Genomic DNA, 14,279 nt, shown 5'->3' on the forward strand with positions numbered 1-14,279 from the left:
AATATTTGAAAATTAAAATATAGGCATCAATTATTTGTATAATTTGGATCTTGAAGCAAGAAGAGGAAGAATATGATTTTCACCCTGAAGAGTGAACAAGGCACGTAACTTTCATCCTTACATGCTTTCAACTTCATCCTGCATCTTACTCAATAAGGTAATTGTTATCTTTTATTTTTTGTGCTTAATTTACGTTTTTTTTTCTTTTTTCTTTTTTTTTTTTGGTCAATATAAGATAGTATTTAATGTTATTCAGTTTTTACTAGCATGTGGTCAGCAGGTACAAGCTAGCAGCCTAATCATTTTAGTTAGCTTGTGAAGTCCTTTAGCGGCTAAATCAACAAAATTACTAGCACGCTTTTTTTTTTTTGCCAGATTTGGCCTGATGTCATGTAAAATATAACCAGGGCTCTAAATTTTTTTCCCCCATTTTTATTACTTTTGTTGTACCGTTTGACAGTTTTGTGGTTGTGTGTTGGTTAAAATGTGCAGTATAATTACATAGCTACTGGTTAGTTGCTGGCTGTTTCAGGTTTAATGTAATTTTATTATCCTGTGAGAGTAGTTTTAAGATCGTCTTTGATGGAACAGTGGAATTATTTTGTTTATTTTGTACCTAGCCTGCAGTGTAAAGATGATAACTTGCACTTTATGCACTACATCAGTTGTTTATCATTCTTTGTGTTTGTGTGTACAGATGTCTGCCTCTGCAGCCGATGTTGAGCGTACCTTGAATCTCCCAGCAAGTCCAAGACTGATACTGCTTGGTTAGTGCCAAGGCTTGATAAACAGAACATTAGTCTGACTGCCTTCATCTTTCTTCTCATAGAAGTCATAGTCTCATAGTTTGTTGGAGCATGTTGATGCATAAATCATGACTTATTTTCTATATCAGTTACTGGTAATGAGGTGACAACAGGATGGTGGATGATCAGCATAGAAACTCAAGTCATCTGTGAAGGCCAATCAAGCTTCATCTCTGGGCTTGCTGCAGTGTTAGCAACCTATTATGTTTTTAACATAAAATACAGTACCAAGAGGAAGCTGCAAGGACCCTAGAGTTTGTTCAAAGGTACACACTCTACAAAATCTTTTACAAATCTTGTCATCTTTATGTAACCTTTATGCTTCTGTATGTCTTTAATTTTCATCACTCGCGTTCATGACCTTTTGTGATTTTTTTCTGTTTTCTGTTTTTAGGCGTTTCATTGGTATTAACCCAGAGAAAGGATCAACGGCCACCCACGGGAAAGTGGTATCAAAGAAGACAGGGAAAGTGGTCCCTAAGAAGTCAGTATCTGTGAATCATTACAAAAATATCATGGACTTTACATGGGGATTCATGTAATCTCAATTACATCAAACTTTTACATCCCTGTCTTCCTGCTGGAAAACGGGGTAGATGATCGATGAGGAAGTGCAATTACAAAAAAAGGACAGTGCAACAAGATAAAGCGAAGTTAAATTTTCCTTCATTCAAGTACATGATTATGAAGAGTTATTAATACTTTTTGCAGGGTGTTTGTACTGAACAATGTTTTAAAAACATTTTAGACACATTTTTGGTTACAAATTTTTTTTTTTTTTGTTTTGTTTTAGACACATTCAGTTTCTGGCTAATGCCTTTTGTCATAACACCAAATGTCCTCCTAGTTGGGGTTAATACACAGCTTAGGCACCATAAAACCACAGTGGTAGACAGGGCTGGGGATTGTTTACAATATTAAATACCAATACCAATACCCTGTAAGTCTTTCCAATACCAATAAGTACTTCATACTCATACTTCATAGGCGCATTGAATTACAGCAAATCATTAGATTTTTACTACAAATGCATTTGGAAGGTCTCCAAATTGTTAATAAATACATGTTGATAAATACAGAACGTGTTATCCTAAATGAAAGGACATTTGATTAGTTCATACAACTATCTTTTAGCAAGTTCATACAACTATTATTCTAACCCTATAGACAAAACCCAGCCCTATACACAATGTCATAAAAGATGGCAGTAAGATAGCTGTGTAAGTTGTTTGTATACCTACTGTATATGAAAACCTGTTTGACAATATGTATTTTAAGAGTTTTAATACGTAAAATGTTGTAGCTACTGAATTTATTTATGTTGTAATGGCATATTTTTTTGCCATAGTTGTCTATTCAACATGAGGAGTGGTTGAAATTGTAAACTGTAATTGTTTCTGTTTCATTTTATACTAGTTTAATTAAAGCACCTTGTTTCTGAACCCTTGTGATTTTAAGGGTTTTATTTTGAAAAGCGCATTAACTTTCAGCAGTATGATATTGTAGTTATTTTTCACAGCAATTAACTGTTAATGGAGAATACAGTAGGAGCTGTAAAATAAGGACAAAATATCTGACAGTATCATACTGTAAAAATAAGAAATATTTATAGTACAGTACTGTAATATTTTTACAGTTATAAGCTGTTGTTTTAGGTTAGAGTAGGCATACTGTAAAATTACTGCCAACAACTGGCAAATCTGCCTGCTCTTTACTGTAAATTAACAGCAAAATGTCTTCCAGTGTTGTTTAACCCACTGTACATCATCTTACTGAGACTGAGAATGTCTGATGATTTAAAGGTGCAATAGTTTTTTTTCCCTTCCCTGGGAGATATGTAGGACATGATTAAAACCCCAAACAAAGCAAAACACTGGATTAAAATGACATTAACTGTAAATTAAAAATATATGTGCATGCATGAAGGCATAAAGAAGATTTTCGTCATGGTTTAATGTTTTTTTGGTACTTTGCATGTTTAGAAAATAAGTTTTTCTTTTTGTTGCCTCAAGGGGTAGTTTTTAAGGAAGTTTTTGCTGACAATGTGTTTTGATGTCATCACATATTATCACGTATTTTTACACAGTATAAAAATATTTCTTATCTTTTTTTGATTTAATTTTACTTCTTTAAACACATTTTGCCCAGAAAAATGGACATAAAGTTGTTCTATGGAAAGCAAGAGCAAGACGTTAGGCAAATCATATCTGACAGTGAGGAGGAGTGGAATGGAGAAAAAGGTTTAAGCAAAAGAGGTCAAATAATTTTCATTTAGGGTTTGGAATTTTTAGCTCATTTGTACACATCCAAGTCTAATGAGTTGATTTATTTCCTGTAGTAGAATGGTTGTGATAGGTTTATGCAGCAGACAGCATAAAAAAAATAGTAGTCAAATGTCACCCTGTTTTATTTTTGCTGTGCTTTCATTGGCACTTGAAACTGACATTTTGTATGTTTTTATAGATAGTCAAGATAGATGTAATACCACGGAGGATGATGAAGGTGTAATTCTGTCTGAAGATGATGAGGTTCTTTCTGAACCCCTCGATGGAAAACATGTCTCACCACTGTGCCTCCAGTTCACCCTGAATGGTTACAGATCCCTCCATCAGCTGGTGAAATTCTGTTTCAAACAACTTCTCTCTGATGACCTCTATGATCTTATGATCTATGATTGTTCATGAGTCAAACCTGTACAGCATCCAGTGAAACCCTGCCAAGCCCCTTAACCTTACTGTCCAAGAACTTGAACAGTTCTTCGGTACTTTACTCCACATGTCATTATTCGTTCATCCAGCTACCCTCATGTTTTGGAGCCACAGTAGTCGCACTGCATGTGTTGATGATGTGATGTCTCTTGTGTGGAGGGAGGTATTCAAAAGATTTCTTCATTTCAATAACAATAGCTTACAGCCCATATCTTGGCTAATCTACAGACAGGATTGTGCCAACAATGGAATGATGTGACCATATGCATCTGTATGCCTTCAAGTCCCAAATAGCGCATAATCTGTGCAAATCAACGAAAGATGGGAGGAAGAGGGGACGAACCAGCGGTGGGATTTCCCAACAGTATGAGGAGAAGAGAAGGAAGCAGGGGCCACGGCTCCCATTCCTAACCAGGATGTCCGCTTGGACAATACCTCACATTGGCCAATAAGAAGGGAAGGTGCAGAGTTCCGGGGTGTACAGGAACACCCAAAGTGATGTGTAAAAAGTGTAATTTACACCTCTGTTTCACAGCAGAGAAGAACTGTTTTTTGAAATTTCACACAGAGTGAAGTACATGCAGTACAAGAAACACACTACATGAAACAAACACACACTTGGATCAAATACAATATGTAAATATGTTCGAAGTGCTTTTAACTTTTGTGCTGAATAATTTTGTGACATTGTTAAAGGAATTTGTAAATGTGTATTACACTCTTGAACCTTGTTTTATGATCTGTGAATTCATCATTTTCTCTGTGATTCTGTACCATTGTCACACAAACGTTATTTGTATCATGGACCAGCAAAATGTGTTAAAGGGTTAAGTTGAATACCTCCGTACATATTTAATGACCTTTCACAGAAAAAAAAAACAACCTTTTGGCAATCAAACAGGCTCAGTCTGCCATCTGATTATTGACTTATTATTATTAGTTTATAGCATCCAATGAGGTTTATTATAGTATTAAAAAAAATCATGTTAATCTAACATCAGCTGTGATATTGTCAGGATACACAACAGTTAGCATTCTAGCTATGTGTGTGTGTCTGAATATGGACTGCAGTGTGGATCTTGAGGATGAACATCCCTGGTCCTGTAATGTGTAATGTGTAGTATAACGTTTCTATACACTGGAGTGCACAGAAAATGAGACTCCTTTGCCAGCCTAGAAGACATGAACTCTATCTAATTAGAAAAGGCATGTTCGAGACAAGTTCACTAACATTAACTAGCTACATTTAAACTAGTTAGCGTGTTTTCTTTGCTAACGCAGCTTGCAGTAGCTAACAGATTTGGCTAAGCAGCAGATCAAATTTCAATTCAGTTTATTTGTATAGCGCCTTTTACAATGGACATTGTCTCAAAGCAGCTTTACAAAAGAAATTTAAGCTAATGGTAAATATTGCAAAAAGGGCACAATAGTTGGGGAGAAAAAAATACTTTTCACCTGGAAACATAACATTAACCTTCATTTTTTTATGAGTACATTCATAAAAAAAGAGAGATTTCATTCTAACCTGAACTGCTGTCAGGGCCATGCTGAACACCTTCTGACCAATCCCAATGAAGTATAACTTTTAATGTCAATACTGCACATACTTATCAAATAAAAGTCCATCAAGCGGTGTGTAATAATGTTTCTGTGTTTTTAATTAAAATCCATATTTTGGTGTGATTTAAACACATGGGTTTGTGCACTGTTACTGTAACACTCTTACGGCTGACAAGTGCATGAATTCTACACACTGTCTCAACACAGTAGTTTATAAAGATTTAGGTCACAACAGAAGATGATTTTTACCTATTCATATTGTAAAGACTGAGCTTTATGGAACTACAGTGATTGGTACAAGCCCCTGAAATGGCATGTTCCATTAAATATCTACACCAATACGAAGGTCATTGGAAATACCAAGATTGTGTGCACGTGTGCATGTGTACGCATGTTTGTCTAGACATGCTGGATGGGAGAGTATGTGATGATAGGATGATATATTTTAGTTTGTAGTCTTTCAGTTAGAACTCCATCACCATTTCCCACAAAAATAATAATAAACATCATTTATTTAGAGTAAGCGCTCTGTGTGCTGCCATTGTCCAGTATAAAGTCCATTATGATTAACTCATGTTAATAAGAAGAATATGAACAATAAAATAATTACAACACAGGACAGCTGTTCTAACTGTTAGATAAGCTTTATTAACTCCACTAAATTAATACACTAGCCTTCAAAATAAGGAATGTACAAAACAGAAAAGAAATATATAAAAGCTGGACACTTTATAGCCTTGCTAAGGCCATAATAAAATATATAGTGGGGTCCAAATGTCTGAGACCACTAGTAAAAATGCTTCTTTTTGGCATTTTTTTCTAATTTAATACATCAATTTGTTTTACAGATTATATTATTTGACAACAACTTTCTTTCTTTCTGCAAATCTTTGAAATTTATGCAAGATGCCTTTCTGAGCTTCTAGCATTTAGCATGTTGCCTTTTTTGCTTTAAATGAGTGTGTGCATTTGAGCTGCATGGACACCACAAGTTTATGTAAAACCTTACAAGCCATTTTAGATCAAATGCATCAGTGTGTCACTTGAACACATGCTTCAGTAAAAAAGATCAGACATGAGGAAAATCTGACCTTTAAATAGACACCTAGAAAGAGTACAGAATCTTAAATGAACTATTGTTTACTTTCTATATTTTAAATAGGAAAAAATGCAGTTGAAGAAAAGTTGAGTTGAAAAGAGTTGAATTATTAATGTGGTCACAGAATTTTGGACTTTTTTTTCAGTGGACATAATCAATACATTTATCACATTACAATTATTTATGTGAGTAATAAACCATATAAACATACTGTGATAACACTTTACATTAAGGCTCTGTTAACTTACTTTATTTACTGCATTAGTTAACATTAAAGAAATGCTTATATGAAAGCTGATACCTTCTTTATAACAGATCACCTTAGACCCTGAATCTCTTCTTGGAGCTGGATTTGATTTGTATTGTGAAATGTGAGCTGACAGAAACTTCTTAACAATTACTGGTATACTTATGAAGAACAATTTACTTTAAAATAAATAACAGAACTGTAGGATGGGAATAATGAGGATTTAAGTGTTTTAAACCTAAGTGCCAGAATCTCTTCACAGAGCTTTAATTTCGCCGTATTTCAAGATAATCACAGCCACATACAGTGTGATGAGATGAAATAATAATTCTCTTGGACTCAAGGTCTGAGACACATGTATGACATTCACAGTGCTGACGAGACTAAGCATGCAGGGAGGGGCTATGGGTAACAGTGGGGGTAAGTACACACATGGGTAGAGTGTAAGTATAAGAGTATAGGGTATAAATACTGAAATCACAAAAAAGTACATTCAAAATGAAAATTATACATTATAGAAAACACAGGGTCCAAAGCTTTAAAGTGCAGTAATGCTTCTAAAAGTAACCTGAGATGAATGAAATTTAAAGTGACACAGTGTGTAGTAAGGTGTTAAGTCAGTAGCCTGTGTTATTCCTGCTGCCACCTCTGTATGATGGCCTTCTGCCTCTTTAAACAGCTGAGCACACAGACCGTCAGCCAAATATGGCAATTCTGTAAACTTTTACATTCATCCTGAAGGAAATTTCAGAGTGCTTTAAGTGAAGGAAAGTGCAGGGACAGGCCTTGTTTTCTTTCCACATCCTCCAGCTGAAATTAATCACCAGACCTAACTTATAAACACTGATTCAGATGTCTGAAACTGAAGTGTTTAAAAAAGAAAAGAAAAGAAAAGAAAAGCTATTTATTATATCAAGAAGTACAAGTATAAAAACAAATTTCATTCAAGTCATTTAATTCATTTATTATTTCTATTTCATTAAGTGGTTACAGGCTGGTCTTCTTGTGAAAGTATATAAAGAGACTTAATGCATTACTTCTATACTCTGTGGTACCTGATAGTAAGTCTCCTGTATTAGGTCAATTCTCAATCTCACCACAGGATGGCAGTATCGGATACAGCTTATATAAAACAAGGCGAAACCTAGAACTACCTCATCATCATTAGATTACATATCCAACAGTGAGATTGATTTGTTGTGAGAAAGCCTAGTGCGTAAATTGATTGAAATAATAAGTTGCTGAATTTTCTCAGGAACAGTCATCTAGTTCAATTCAGTGAATGTCAGATGATGTTTGTGTGTTGCCAGGTGTGTGGTTTTTAGACCAAACAATTATTTCAGGTCTTGTGTGTGGCACATGTTCCATAATACTTCGTGCCAAGTAAGAATGTCACTTTTGAGAAGTTTTTCTCTGCTGACCAGACACAAGGAGTGAGTTTTGACCAGTACCTTGCGGAACTGCACACACTAAGTAAGACTTGTGAATTTGGAGATTTTAGAGACTCAATGGTGAGGGACAAAATAGTCTGTGGGATTCCTGATAATGGTCTCAGGGAAAGACTGTTATGTGAAGCAGCTCTGACACTGGAGAAAGCAGTCAATATGTGTAGACCTAAAGTTAACTACAGCTAGTAGTTAGTGTAAGTGACCTTTCATCTGAGGGTTTCATCAGTTTTCAAGATTCTAACACAGAAGCAGACACCCACACGTTACACAGCATACAGATCAGAAGAGTGAATGTCAGAATGAATTTACTGAATGTCATGACTTTCTGCTGGAAAGCTTTAAAAAGGTCTGTTTGCAGGTACGAAACCGGAGACAGTGGCTGATTTCTGGAGAATGGTTTGGGAGCGCAAATCTGCCACCATAGTCATGCTGACTAACATAAGAGAGAGAAAAGAGGTAAAACACATGAATATAGCCCCAGTCCTTGAAATATTTAACAAATTTCAATAAGCCTTTCAGGAGGTCTAACAGGTCATCTTGGTCTGCAAGACATCGCAGGAGAGACATTATTGTTGCAGATTTTGCCTCCACATCTTCAACATTTACTCTTTGGGGTTTTCATTCTTTGCAGCTTTTGCTTTGCAAAATGTGTTTTGCTCCTCTTTTTTAATGGCCTGCACTGCAGCATCTTCTCTATGTAGTTCTTGGCTTGTGCACAAGTTATTTCAGCAGGTCTACACATATTGACTGATTTCTCCAGTGTCAGAGCTGCTTCACATAACAGTCTTTCCCTGAGACCATTATCAGGAATCCCACAGACTATTTTGTCCCTCACCATTGAGTCTCTAAAATCTCCAAATTTCAATATTTCTTTGTGGAAATAAATACTGTGACCTCTACTACTCTACTACTCTTATCTCATGGAAAACCAGAAAACAGCCAACAGTAGCATTATCTACTTGTGAAGCAGAATACATGTCCTTATCATCAGCCATTCAGGAATGTATCTACTTAGAGCAGCTACTCAAAGGTATGGATACATACCAATACGCACAAACAAAAGTGTATGAAGACAACCAAGGTACAATAGCAATAGCCAGAAACCCAGTTTACAGGCAAAGGTGCAAGCACATTGACATCAAGTAGCACTTTATAAAGGAAACTGTGAATGATGGCAAGGTAATCTTGGAATACCTACAGAGCAAATGGTTGCTGACATTATGACAAAGCCAGCCACTAAGCTAAAGTTAAAGAGGTTTGCTCGAGATATGTTTGGTACTTAAAAGAGTAAAAGGTTTATATTTACATCGTTTATGTGAAAGAGAAGCCTTATTTGTTATTTTGTTTTCAGGTAACTTAATAAGCTAAGAGCAAGTGTGGGTGTTAAGTATTGCACTCTTACTCGTTAGATTACGGCATCAGCCGAACTACTCTTGTTTTATTGAATGTATTACGGTTCATTTGGGTGTGATGTCATTACGTTATACAATGCACTCTATGTAAAAGGTTTATAGTGTTAATGTCGGATGTACAGAGCCGATGCTTGTTCAAGTTTATTAATAAATGTTCCAAAGAAGTTGATAATGAGACGTGTAAAGTTTTGTTTGTTTTCATACGCGTGTTCAAGCCCATTCAAATCCATTTTAAAACAAATGAGACAAGTCTTTAAAGAGCAAATGGTGGCATATAAAATAAGAGCTGTGTCTGTGCTTATGGTATCTGTCTGCATCTCAGTCTGTCCATAAGCTGAGGTGTTACAAACAGCAGAACTGATTACTGGAAGAGTTTAAGAATGAACAGATATTTAGAGACTTTTCCAAGACAAAATATGAATCAATCCAACTTGAATAAATGCTATTATTTATTGAATGACATTTAATAAAACCAAGGCATTGAGTCTCAATAACTCTCCAGTAAACAGAAACAAATGACCACAACCAAAAATCCAGACATTATTCATGGTACTGAATATACATTTTACAAAAAGCTCTCTTTTCAATATTAATATCATTTATCTTAAATAAAATATCAATTATAATGCATTAAATCGATACAAACATGAAAGAAAGTTTGCAAATAGGAATAAAAAAACGATATAAAATTTTGCACCAATTATAAAAGAGTAAGCCTGAATTAAACAATGGTCCATAAACAATCTGAGTCCAAGGAGTGAAAAAAGCAGTATTAGAGATTTTGAGACCAAAACAAATAAAAAGAACAAATAATCACTGAATACAAAACACAACTAGATGAAATATTGAGAAATATACAACGACGACTTTTTCTGGATTCACTGCTATGGCCATGAAACTACAGTCTGAACCTTTTGAGTCAGCAAGTATTCTGTATATTTCTAAGTAATCAGATTTGGGTAAAACAATGGAAAAAGACCAAAAATGACTTTGCTATGGCTTCACAGCTGCAGCTTGAACAGTTCAACAAACAAGTCCAACAAACTCAGCTCCAATAACAAAACTATGAAAGTGCATAGATAACTGTTAACTTTTTTATAAACAGCAGCCAAGATTAAACATCCAGCTTCAGAAGCTTATTCTTCAATGACTGCACTCTTGCAGTACACTGAGAGCCAAGGTGCAGAAATAATGTCTGGGTCACCTCGAAGGTATACTTCTTCAGGTACTCAAAGTTAAGTGCATAAATGATACCAAAAAGTAAAGCAAATGCATTTGGCAGGTCATCAACATCATCAAGCACAATTTTCTCTTCCAGCACCACAGCTATACTTCTTGTGTTTGGGTTGGTTATTGCCACATCTTCAACAAAACTGAGGATATCTACTTTGAGTCCCTTAGTGCAGGTTTCCTTCTGGACTGTGTCCTACAGAGACAACAAACTATGGGTCAAAATCAATACAGGACAAAAATAAAAAAAGAAGAAGTGTCTTGCTCAAGGGTACAATCAAGGAAGTTATGTTTTGTGCTGGGGCTTGAACACACAACCTTCTTATCAGAGACTCAAAGCCATCACTACAGCTAGCTTGCACTGCTTCACTGGAATCTTTAAGTGCCATTAATTCAGTGGGAGAAATAGCTGAATCAATGCAAACTAGTTATGGTGTTGCTCTGGCATGGTTGTAATGGCTCAGTGACAGAAGGCTTGATCAGAAGGTTGTGTTCAAATTCCAGCACACTTCCAAGCAGCATTGGTTGAGTAAGACCCTTATCTTTCAGCTTAGTTGTATCCTACATCAGTCAAATGAGCAAGTGTGCTGGGTTATGTGTCATTTTATGCAACATGAAGATATTACAGCACTTTACTGATCACCCAAATTGCCAGTCAAAACTAAACATTAGAACTTGTAAAGACGGGTGTTTGTGTGTTTGTATCTCAGCTGCTGCACTGTAGAATACCTTGAACTGGGAGATGGAGGCCTGTGCAGAGAGGAACTGAATATTACACCAAGCGCTGATCAGCTCACCCGCATCGAGCGGCTGTGAAAAGTAGAGCAGGAAGATCATGAGTGCTTCTGATCACAGCAGTTTCATACTAATATTCTGTCACTTACAGTAAAAAACAACCTTGTAAAATCCAGTGATCAGCTTTAGGAAATAAATGAAAGCTTTGGTTACCAGAAAAACAGGTGAAGGGTCTTGAGGTTGTTCTGTGGGCAGCAGCTGGATGTTCGGCTCAACAAACTTAAAACACACAAACACAATTAGTCACTGCAGTTCATAACATTTTGTGATGCCACAATGAATAATCCCTTACCTGAATGCCAGTGAAACTCTCCTTATCACTGGTATAATAAGGGAATCCCTGTAAAAGACAATTAGATGAAACTCAAGATCTACAACCACATTTCACAAAAGTGCTCTTCTAAAAATCATGTCAGTTCAAAAATGTCCATTCTCTTCATCAGAGTAATAAAGACTGTGATTACCTCGCGAGTCAAGCAGTGTGTCTCTGCGCTTTCAAACCAGCAGAGCCGACTCTCTGGACCCCTCATCATTCCAATGATGTCTCTGCTTATGTCCACTGGCCAGAAATAGAGAAACAAAACTTAACATTAGATCTTGTAAAGAAGGATGTTTGTGTGTTTGTATCTCAGTTACAGCAGTGTAGAATACCTGGGAGAGGGAGGAGACTACAGACACACACTGAACATCACGGCAGGCACTGTCCGGCTCATCAGCATCGAGCGGCTGTGAAATGTAGAGCATGAAGATCATAAGTGCTTCTTATCATATCAGATTTATACTAACATTCTTTACAGTAAAAACAACCTTGTAAAATCCATTGATTGGCTTTAGGAAATAAATGAAGGATTTTCTTACCAGAATGACAGCTGAAGGTTCTTCGTGTGGTTCGGTGGGCAGCAGCTGCAGGATTGGCTCAATGACCTTAACACACACACACACACACACACACACACACTTAGAAAAAAGTGGCCTGTAGGTTTTAAATGAAGTTAAAATATTACTATTTAACTGACACATACCTGGAGGACAGAGGGAGTATCTGCTGATTCCTCCAGCACATCCACAGGCTCTGCAATAGATTATTTTTCTGTGACTCAGAATTATGACTCTTCAATTACACAATATCAAACTTTCCTATTAATGCATAAAAGTTAATAAAGCAGTGAGTTTGATAATTAGTTAACTTGTGAAGAAACAGAAAAATTGGAGCAGTCAGATTGTGTAAATTCACTGTACATGTGACCTGATTAAACTCTCTAAAACCTCCTGCCCCTGTCCACCACCCAAATCTATAAAAAATATTATACTGTATAATTATTAAAACCTTTATACTCACTATGATATTGTGGAAATGAAACGATTAGTGAAGTTCTCTAGGTAGATACCATACACCGCTCAGCCATAACATTATGACCACCTGCCTAATATGCTGTTGGTCCCCTTTTTGCTGACAAAACAGCCCTGACCTGTCGAGGCATGGACTCCACTAGATCCCTGAAGGTGTGCTGTGGTATCTGGCACCAAGATGTTAGCAGCAGATCCTTTAAGTCCTGTAAGTTGTGAGGTGGGGCCTCCATGGATTGGACTTGTTTGTCCAGCACATCCCACAGATGCTCGATTGGATTGAGATCTGGGGAATTTGGAAGCCAAATCAACACCTCATTCTCATTGTTGTGGTCATCAAACTATTCCTGATCCATTTTTGCTTTGGGGCACGGTGCATCATCCTGCTGAAAGAGCCCACAGACATCAGGAAATACCGTTACCATCAAAGGGTGTAGATGGCCTGCAACAATGCTTAGGTAGGTGGTTCATGTCAAAGAAACATCCATATGGATGGCAGGACCAAAAGGTTTCTCAGCAGAACATTGCCCAAAGCATGACACTGCCTCCGCCAGCTTGCCCTCTTCCCATAGTGCATCCTGGTGCCATGTGCACACACACCCGTCCATCCACGCCATGTTAAAGAAAACTTGATTTATCAGACCAGGTCACCTTCTTCCATTGCTTCGTGGTCCAGTTCTGATGCTCACATGCCCATTGTTGGTGCTTTCGGTAGTGCACAGGGGTCAACATGGGCGCCCTGACAATGCAGTCCCATAAGTAACAAACCGTGATTTACTGTGTATTCGGACACCTTTCTATCAGAACCAGCATTAAATTCTTCAGCAATTTGGGCAACAGTAGCTCGTCTTGTGGATTGGACCACATGGGCCAGCCTTCACTCTCCACGTCCATCAGTGAGCCTTGGCCGCCCATGACCCTGTCACCGGTTCACCACCGTTCCTGCTTTGGACCACGTTTGATAGATACTGACCACTGCAGACCGGGAACATCCCACAACAGCTGCAGTTTCGGAGATGCTCTGATCCAGTCGTGCAGCCATCACCATTTGTCAAACTCGCTCAAATCCTTACACTTTCCCGTTTTTCCTGCTTTTAACACATCAACTATGAGGACAAAATGTTCACCTGCTGCCTAATATATCCCACACACTAACAGGTGCCATGATGAGGAGATCATCAGTCTTATTCACTTCACCTGTCGGTGGTCATAATGTTATGGCTGATCGGTGTACATCTGTAACCATGCCCTTTAGCGCGAGAGCTGATTAATCAGTAGTCTAAGTATGATTTAGTATAAAACCAGTAGTCAGGGTTGTTAAAAGTGACTTTTTAATGGGGATGAGTATTATATTGTGGAAATAAATGAAATTCTCGTTGGTCAAGCTCATCAACTCGTTCAGGATTTTAGTGTGTAATGTAAAATAACAGCTAAGTTCACTAGCAGCTTAACTAACATTAGGCTAAACATTATATTTATATTATATTTACCGATAAAATGTGTACAAATTACAACAAATAGACATGTAGATATAATTAGTCCAACTATTACAGTGTAATTTAAATCGGTAAAAATCGGCTAAAGTCCGCTAGCGCGCTAGCTAGCGGATCACAAGGCTAATCATGAT

The sequence above is a fragment of the Hemibagrus wyckioides genome, unplaced genomic scaffold (genome assembly GCF_019097595.1).
Source record: "Hemibagrus wyckioides isolate EC202008001 unplaced genomic scaffold, SWU_Hwy_1.0 Contig3, whole genome shotgun sequence".
Classification (NCBI taxonomy): domain Eukaryota; kingdom Metazoa; phylum Chordata; class Actinopteri; order Siluriformes; family Bagridae; genus Hemibagrus; species Hemibagrus wyckioides.